This window comes from Pristis pectinata, chromosome 2 (assembly GCF_009764475.1).
Source record: "Pristis pectinata isolate sPriPec2 chromosome 2, sPriPec2.1.pri, whole genome shotgun sequence".
Taxonomy (NCBI): domain Eukaryota; kingdom Metazoa; phylum Chordata; class Chondrichthyes; order Rhinopristiformes; family Pristidae; genus Pristis; species Pristis pectinata.
The window spans coordinates 98,949,869-98,959,824 of NC_067406.1; positions in this window are offsets into that span (position 1 = coordinate 98,949,869).

Genomic DNA, 9,956 nt, shown 5'->3' on the forward strand with positions numbered 1-9,956 from the left:
AGTCCTCATTGAGGGGTCGGTGGTGGAAAGGGTGAGCAGCTTCAAGTTCCTGGATGTCAACATCTCAGACAATCCATCCTGGGCCCAACACATTGATGCAATCACGAAGAAGGCACACCAGCACCTCTACTTCATTAGGAGTTTGAGGAGATTTGGTATGTCACCAAAGACTCTTGCAAATTTCTACAGATGTACAGTGGAGAGCATTCTGACTGGTTGCATCAGCACCTAGTATGGAGGCTCCAATGTGCAGGATCACAAGAGGCTGCAGAGGGTTGTAGATTCAGCCAGCTCCATCACAGGCACAACCCTCCCCACCATTGAGGGCATCTTCAAGATGCAGTGCCTCGAGAAGACAGCATCCATTATTAAGGACCCTCACTATCTGGGACATTCCCTCTTCTCATTACTACCATCAGGGAGGAGATACAGGAGCCTGAAGACACACACTCAACCTTTTTAGGAATAGCTTCTTCCCCTCTGCCATCAGATTTCTGAACAGTCCCTGAACCCATGAACACTACCTCGTTATTCCTCTTTTGCACTATTTTTTGTAACTTATAGTAATTTTATGTCTTGCGCTGTACTGCTGCCACAAAATAACAAATTTCACGAAACATGTCAGTGATAATAAACCTGATTATGATTCCGAATAAAAGATTTAATGAGTTCAAAAAAGGACATGTATCGTGTTGGTGCTGCTCTTTTTAATTCTATTGGAATTGTAGCATTCAAGTCAGCAGTGTGGGCTCTTTCAATTAGAGGCATAGAACCCACACTGCTGTTCATCATCCTGAGTGAACCAAATTTACTTTTAATAACAATCTGGGAGTCTTGTGATTATAGATTCTAGATCTAGTTGGTTTTATTTAAAATCCTTGTTATTAACTGAATTCAAATTCCACATTTGTTCTGGTGGGACCTGAACTGATGTCTCTGGATTGCATTATTGGTCAGATAACCACTGCACCACCACCGTACCTGTTATGTCTTATTATAATACAGACCATAGTTGAAAGTCTATTTTAAAATTTTGTGCTATTCTAATGCTGTGACAGGCACCATACAAATATCAGTTGGTCCTAAATGCCAGAAAACTAAATTCTGAATTTGCATTTTAACCAACATTCTTTAACCTTCACCAACTGCTGTTCCCAGGTGATACTTTCTTTTTTTCCTGACATCACGAGAGTTAAACATAATTCTTGCAATATACAGTACATGTTCTTATAATTTTCAATATATTTCTCAGTCAAAAATGTATACAATTATTTTAAGCAGTTATTTACTAACGATTAGTTAATTTTACTACTGATTTATTCCATGTCCCCACTACTCCTTGGAATAAAATTTCTATAAATCTTAAGCTTTATTGATGCTTTGTTTTGTTTCATCAATTGTTATTTTTACTTTCCCAGTCAGTCAATAAGCATTATTAACGCCACCCACTATTTAAAATTTTCCAGCCTTTTATACTTCAACTATCCAGAAACTGCTGTGTTCTGCAATTCACAGTTTCATCATTGTTTCTTCATCTCCTCTTTTCCCACTCATCTTTCTCTGCTTACACTGCATCCTGACATATTAGCAGCAATTCTTCAACAAGCCTTCATCTTTTCTCTCAGCTGTCACCACAACATCTTTGACATCCAGTAGTTTTTTTGGTCTCCACAGATGTCCCCTTTGTTCTCTCCACCCTTCCCCCTCCTCTGCAATTTAAAACGTTTTTTTTAACTTTTCCTGGTTCCGATGAAAGGTCAACTCTGTTACATTAACTCTGCTTCTCTCTCCACACGTGCAGCCTGACCTCCTGAGCACTTCCAGCATTTTCTATTTTTATTTCAGTTTTGTGTATGTGTTTTCTTCAAATGAAATCACATTAGGTGACAAAATTGTCCTGTCATTTTCCTCTGATCCTTACCCAATATTTTATAGAAAGTAATTTTCCAAAAGTGAAACCTAGTATATAACCTTACACAACTATAAATTTGGCGGAACAAAATAACCACTTATTTACATTTATCTGCAGTTAAATCAAGTAAATCAATGTCATATTTTTAGGAAGGCCGTTAAACATACCCATTAACATTTTTAAAATTTTACTGAAGAACTTAAAGTTGTGTGCCTTATGTAGTTTAGCACCTCAATGTCAGTTTCACTTCCTGTGAAAATAAATATTATAACCATTATGGATACGTTCCTCTTCCGCATTATTGCCTAATTTTACACTTATAGGAGTTGAGATTATGGAAAATACTTAGCCAAAAAAAATCATTTTCAATGAGTAAGTTTTCGCAGGAAATATATCCTATAATACTTAAATGAACCTCATGTCATGCTGATCTTATTGCAAAACGCTTGGACTACAATGGTATTGCCGTCTTGCCACAATTGTGCAGGCATTTGGTGAAACTATACCTGTGGCACTGTGTAACTATTCAATAATTGATTGTTCATGTGCATCTCCAAGAACACATGAAAATAGGAGCAGGAGCACCACCTGCCCCTTCAAGTCTTCCCGCTATTCAACATGATCATGACTAACTGCTCCTTTGTGTCAGTTCTCCATAGCCCTCAATTCCCTTTTCTTTCAAAAATGTATCTACTTTCTCTTTAAATACCCCCAGAATTTCACCACACTCCACGAGAAGCAATTCCTACATACTGTACCTCCATTTTAAATGACAATCCCTTATCTTGCATCGAAGATTCTCTCACCATTGGAAACATCTCGATATTTACCTCGGCATGCCACCTTATGGGTTATATGTTTTACTAAGATCACCCCTCATTCTTCTAAGCTCTCAAGAATACAGATCCAATTTCTATACATATATCAAAAGCAAGAGGATAACTAGGGAGAGGGTAGGAATAATAATCAATGCATAAAGGTAGGAACGTGTGCTTGGAGGTGGAATATGTGCGCTAGGTCCTAAATGAGTACTTTGCATTGGCAGTCACCAAGGAAAAGGACGTGGAGGATAGTGAGATCAGTGTGGAGCATGATAATATGCTTGGGCATTTTGAGAAAAAAAAGAGATGGTGTTGGGTCTATTGAAGAACATTAAGGTGGATAAGTCTCCAGGGCCTGATGGGATATACCCCAGGTTATTGAGAGAGGCAAGAGATGATATTGCTGAGTCTTGATCAAGATCTTCGTGTCCTCTCTAGTCACAGGCAAAGTCCTGGAGGACTGGTGAGTAGCTAATGTTTCTTTGTTCAATAAGGGAAAAGGGAAAATCTGGGAAATTATAGGCCAGTGAATCTCATATCAATGGGAGGGAAGCTATTGGAGAGGCTTCTTAAGGATAGGATTTATGAACACTTGGAAAAGCATGGCCTAATTACAAAAAGTTAGCATGACTTTGTGCGGGGCAAGTCATGTCTAACTAACTTGATTGAGTTTTTTGAGGAAGTAACTAAGGTGATTGATGAGGATAGCGCAGTGGATGTTGTCTACATGGATTTTAGAAAGGCATTCAACAAAGTTCCTCATGGTAGGCTCATCCAGAAGATTAAGATGCATGGGATCCACAGTGACTTGGCCATTTAAATTTAGAATTGGCTTGCCCATAGAAAACAGAGGGTAGTGATTGACAGGAGTTATTCTGGCTGGAGGTCTGTGACCAGTGGTCCGTACTGGGACTCTGCTGTTTGTGATATATAAATGACTTGGATCAAAACTTGGATGGGTGGGTCGGTAAGTTTGCCAATGTCACAAAGATTGGTGGCACTGTGGATAGTGTAGAAGGTTGCCAAGGATACACCAGGATATAGATAAATTGTGGATGTGGACAGGGAAATGGCAGATGGATTTTAATTTGGGTAAGTATGAGGTGTTGCACTTTGGGAGATCAAATGTAAAGGGAAAGTACACAGTTAATGGCAGGACCCTTAACAGCATTGATATACAGAGGGATCTTGGAGTTCAAGCCCATAGCTCCCTGAAAGCTTCACAGGTTGATAGAGTAGTAAAGAAGGTGTATGGCATGCCTGCCTATATTAGTCGAGACACTGAGTTCAAGAGTCAAGATGTTACATTGCAGCTTTATAAAATTCTGGTTAGGCCACATCTGGAGTATTGCATTCAATTCTGGTTGCCCAATTATAGGAAGGATGTGGAGGCTATGGAGACAATTCGGAAGATGTTTGCCAGGATACTGCCTGGACTGGAAGGCATATGCTATAAGGACAGGTTGGACAAACTTGGGTTGTTTTCTCTGGAGCAGCAGAGGCTGAGGGGAGACCTGATACACGTTTATAAGATTATGAGGGTCACATGAGGATAGCGGGTGTCTTTCTCCCAGAGTCAAAGTGTCTAATACTAGAGGGCAAGCATTTAAGGTGAGGGGGGTAAGTTCAAGATGGGTGGGGCAAGTTTTTTTAAACAGAGAGTGGTGGGTGCCTTGAATGCGCTGCCAGAGGTGGTTGTGGTGGGAGATACAATAGAGGTATTTAAGAGGCTCCTAGATGGGCACATGAATATGCAGAGAATGGAGGGATATGGACCACATGCAGGCAGAAGGGATTTGGTGTCATTAGCTTAATTAGTTTAGAATCATAGGACCATAGAACAATACAGCACAATACAGGCCCTTTGGCCCACCATGTTGTGCCGACCTTTAAACCACACCTAAGACTATCTAACCCCTTCCTCCCACATATCCCCCTATTTTAAATTCCTCCATATGCTTATCTAACAATCTCTTGAACTTGACCAACGTACCTGCCTCCACCACCACCCCAGGCAGCGCATTCCATGCACTAACCACGCTCTGGGTGAAAACCATAGAGACCATTGAAAAACTACAGCACAGAAAACAGGCCATTCGGCCCTTCTAGTCTGTGCCGAAACATTAGTTGGCTAGTCCCATATACCTGCCCCCAGCCCATACCCCTCCAGACCTCTCTCGTCCATGTATCTATCCAATTTACTCTTAAAAGTTAAGAGCGAGCCCGCATTTACCACATCAGATGGCGGCCCATTCCACACTTCCACCACTCTTTGAATGAAGAAGTTCCCTCTAATGTTCACCCTAAACCTTTCCCCTTTCACCCTAAAGCCATGTCCTCTCGTACTTATCTCTCCTAATCTAGGTGGAAAGAGCCTACTTGCATTAACCCTGTCTATGCCTCTCATCATTTTATAAACCTCTATCATATCTCCCCTCATTCTTCTCCGCTCCAAGGAATAAAGTCCTAACATGCTCAATCTTTCCTTATAACTCAACTCCTGAAGACCTGGCAACATTCTTGTAAATCTCCTCTGCACTCTTTCAATCTTACTGACATCCTTCCTGTAGTTCGGTGACCAGAACTGCACACAATATTCTAAATTTGGTCTCACCAATGACTTATACAACCTCACCAAAACATTCCAACTCTTATACTCAATACTTTGAATTATAAATGCCAAGATACCAAAAGCCTTTTTTACAACCCTGTCTACCTGTGACTCTACTTTCAAGGAATTATGTATCTGAACTCCCAGATCCCTTTGTTCCTCCGCACTCCTCAGTGCCCTACCATTTACTGTGTATGTCCTACCTTGATTTGTCCTTCCAAAATGCAACCCTCCCCCTGATATCTCCCTTGAACTTCCCACCCATTACTTTAAAGCCACGCCCTCTTGTATTGAGCATTGGTGCCCTGGAAAAGAGGCGCTGGCTGTCTACTCTATCTATTCCTCTTAATATTTTGTATACCTCTATCATGTCTCCCCTCACCCTCCTTCTCTCCAAAGAGTAAAGCCCTAGCTCCCTTAGTCACTCCTCATAATCCATACTCTCCAAACCAGGCAGCATCCTGGTAAATCTCCTCTGCACCCTTTCCCTGGCCCTACACTCAGCTCTGAAGCAACCGGACAGTAAAGACACCTACGTTAGACTATTGTTTACTGACTACAGCTCTGCCTTCAATACAATAATCCCAATTAAGCTTGTCACCAAACTCCAAGACCTAGGACCTAGGACTAGGACCTGGCCCTCTGTAACTGGATCCTTGACTTTCTAACAAGCAGACCGCAATCAGTGAGGATAGGCAGCAATACCTCTGGCACAATTATTCTCAACACTAGTGCCCCACAAAGCTGCGTTCTCACCCTCTACTCTACTGCCTATACACTCATGACTGTGTGGCCAGATTCTGCTCTAACTTCATCTACAAGTTTGCTGATGATACCACCGTTGTAGGCCGCATCTCAAACAGCAATGAGTCAGAGTACAGGAAGGAGATAGAGAGCTTAGTGGAATGGTGTCATGACAACAACCTTGCCCTCAATGTCAACAAAACAAAAGAGCTGGTCATTGACTTCAGGAAAGGGGGCAGTGTACATGCACCTGTCTACATCAACAGTGCTGAGGTCAAGAGGATTGAGAGCTTCAAGTTCCTGGGAGTGAACATCACCAACAGCCTGTCCTGGTCAAATCATGTAGAAGCCACAGCCAAGAAAGCTCACTAGCTCCTCTGCTTCCTCTGGAGACTAAAGAAATTTGGATTGTCCCCTTTGACTCTCACCAACTTTTACAGGTGCACCATAGAAAGCATCCTATCTGGATGTATCATGGCTTGGTACAGCAACTGCTCTGCCCAGGACCGCAAGAAACTGCAGGGAGTTGTTGAAACAGCCCAGCACATTACGGACACCAGCCTCCCCTCCTTGGACTCTGTCTTTACCTCTCGCTGTCTTCGTGAAGCACCCAGCATAATCAAAGACCCCACCCACCCGTGACATTCTCTCTTCTCTCCTCTTCGATCGGGTAGAAGATACAGGACCCTGAAGGCACGTACCACCAGACTTAAGGACAGCTTCTACCCCACTGTGATAAGACTATTGAACAGTTCCCTTATACAATGAGATGGACGATGACCTCACGATTTACCTTGTGACCTCGCACCTTGTTGCACTGCACTTTCTCTGTAGCTGTGACACTTCACTCTGTACTGTTATTGTTTTTACCTGTACTACATCAATGCGCTCTGTACTGACTCAATGTAACTGCACTGTGTAATGAATTGACCTGTATGATCGGTTTGTAAGACAAGCTTTTCACTGTACCTCGGTACAAGTGACAAAAATAAACAAATACCAATACCAACACTTCCACATCCTTCCTATAATGAGGCGACAAGAACTGGACACAGTACTCTAAGTGTGGTCTAACCAGAGTTTTGTAGAGCTGCATCATTACTTCGCGGCTCTTAAACTCAATCCCATGACTTATGAAAGCTAACATCCCATAAGCTTTCTTAACTACCCTATCCACCTGTGAGGCAACTTTCAGTGATCTGTGGATATGAACCCCCAGATCCCTCTGCTCCTCCACACTGTCCAGAATCCTGCCATTAACCTTGTACTCTGCTTTGGAGTTAGTCCTTCCAAAGTGTACCACCTCACACTTCTCCGGATTGAACTTCATCTGCCACTTCTCAGGCCAGCTCTGCATCCTATCAATATCCCTCTGCAATCTTCGACAGTCCTCCACACTATCCACAACACCACCAACCTTTGTGTCATCTGCAAACTTGCTAAGCCACCCTTCTACCCCCTCATCCAAGTCATTAATAAATATCACGAAAAGTAGAGGTCCCAGAACCGATCCTTGTGGGACCCCACTAGTCACAGCCCTCCAACCACGAGGTTGGCACAACCTTGTGGCCAAACGGCCTGTTCCTGTGCCATACTGTTCTCTGTTTTTCAGCTGTTTCTGATAGGACAACCGTCTCATCCCAGTTACTGCCCTAATGAATCTCTTTTGAGCTCCCTCAAATATTGCTATATGCTTTTATTTACATAAGGAAACAATATGGCTATTTTAAGACTAGCATTGGCTGAAGTTCACTTCAGCCCAGGAATGTTATTCATCTCAGGAGGAACTAAATTGGGAATAACATTACTTTTAATACAGAGCCAAAAGTAAAACTTTACCTAATATATAAATACTTGCAGAATTTGTCCAGAGCGTGAGTAATCAGCCCAGAACACTCTAGCATCAAAGATAAATTGCACTTTGATCATAAAGCACTGCTGGACTTGCTCGTAGGCTGATGTGATGATATCAATTTCACTGATTACATTGTGTCAGATCTGCCATGTTGGAAGATCGAGTTCATTGTTGCTGCGGGAGAAAGGAAGAGAGAGCATTGTGCAAAGGATAATATCATTCTCATTAATAATAAATCATAAGTTCACTGAAAAGTGAAATTATCCAGGAGAACAAAATTCCTAGTTTTTGAAAGTGGCATTTAGTCATTCAGTAATATCTGAAAACTGAGTTCACTTGATTCTAGTTTAATAAAGGAACCAAAGAAACATTACCATTCACTTGGTAAATGAATCCAATGATGAGTTTTCCAGCCCAGGAGGTTTGATGTTACACAGAAGGGGACATACTAAGTTGTGCAACAGCCCTGAACAAAGGCTTACATATGCTGCACAGGCATTTTAATGAAGAACTGGAGAGCGACTGCTATTCAAGGTACCACTCTCCAGTGGTGAGAAGATGGAACAAGAAATTTAGGGGCAAATGAGGAAATTAATTTCTTAGAATCTGTTACTTACAGCCTCTACGGTACTTCAATCTACAGAATCCTGGGTTGTCTCTAGGTAAGCATTGAGTGGAGGAGAGGTATTTGCCCTGTGAGGAGCAAAAAATAATTGGAATCCACCAAACTTTATCCAAGACATTATTGGTACAGCTAAGGAACAGATCACTTTCCCCATTCTTCCATTTGGATTGGTGCAGGCAGAGAACATCTGATCTGTGGGAACAAAACCATGGAAATCCTTACAAACAAAAATATTATGCTTAAAAGTAGCGGTACTGAAGTGATTGCCCAATAAAGAATTAGATCTTTGTAAGGTATGGAAAAGTAACTGGGTGTTTATTTTTCTGAATATTTTAATAAGGAATATTGTAATACATTCCACAGCTTCATCATTTTAAAATAAGTTACCCATCAAGCTAAAAGGATTACCAAAAAATTTCTGGATATAAGACCATAAGATATAGGAGCAGAATTAGGCCATTTGGCCCATCAAGTCTGGTCCGCCATTTGATTGTGGATGATTTATTTTTCCCTCTCAACCCCATTCTCCTGCCTTCTCCCCATAACCTTTGATGCCCTTACTAATCAAGAATCTGTCAACCTCCACTTTAAATATACCCAATGATTTGGCCTCCGCAGCCGGCTGTGGCAATGAAGGTATGATGATGTGAAATTCAATTTCTGTATCAGAAGTTATTATTGCACAAAATTGCTTGAAAATGTTTTGTGGCTCCTGCACTTCATAGAGAAAATGTCCTATCAGTTTGTAATACTCGTCATACAAAGTGATAGAATACTATAGCATAGGAGCGCCTCAGGCAAGAATGCTCCAAATGATATTAAGGGAGTTTCAGGTGAATCTCTGTCTCACCTGAAAGGACTGTTTGGGTCCCTGGATGGAGGTGGTGTAGGAGCAGATGTTGCACCAAGGGCGGGGGCAGTGGAAAGTTGCTGGGGTGGGAGTGGGATGGGTGGGGGGGAGGAGTGAACTAGTGAATCATGGAGAGAGCAGTCCCTGTGAAAGGCAGAAAGGGGTGGGGAGAGGAAGATATGCTTGGTGGTGGGCTCCTGTTGGAGATGGCGGAAGTGGTGGAGAATGATGTGTTGGATATGTAGGCTGGTAGGATGAAATGTGAGGACAAGGGAGACCTTATCCCTGTTGGGTCTGGGAGGAGTGGGGGTGAGAGCAGAGGTGCGGGAAATGGCAGAGATATGGGTGTGAGCTCTCTTGACCACAACGGGGGGAAGCCCCGGTTAGAAAAGAAGTTGGACATCTCGGATGTCCTGGAGTGGAAAGCCTCATCAGGGGAGCAGATGCGGCGGAGGCGGAGAAACTGAGGAAAAGGGATAGCATACTTGCAAGAGATATGGTGGGAGGTAGCTGTGGGCATCAGTGGGTTTGTAGAAGA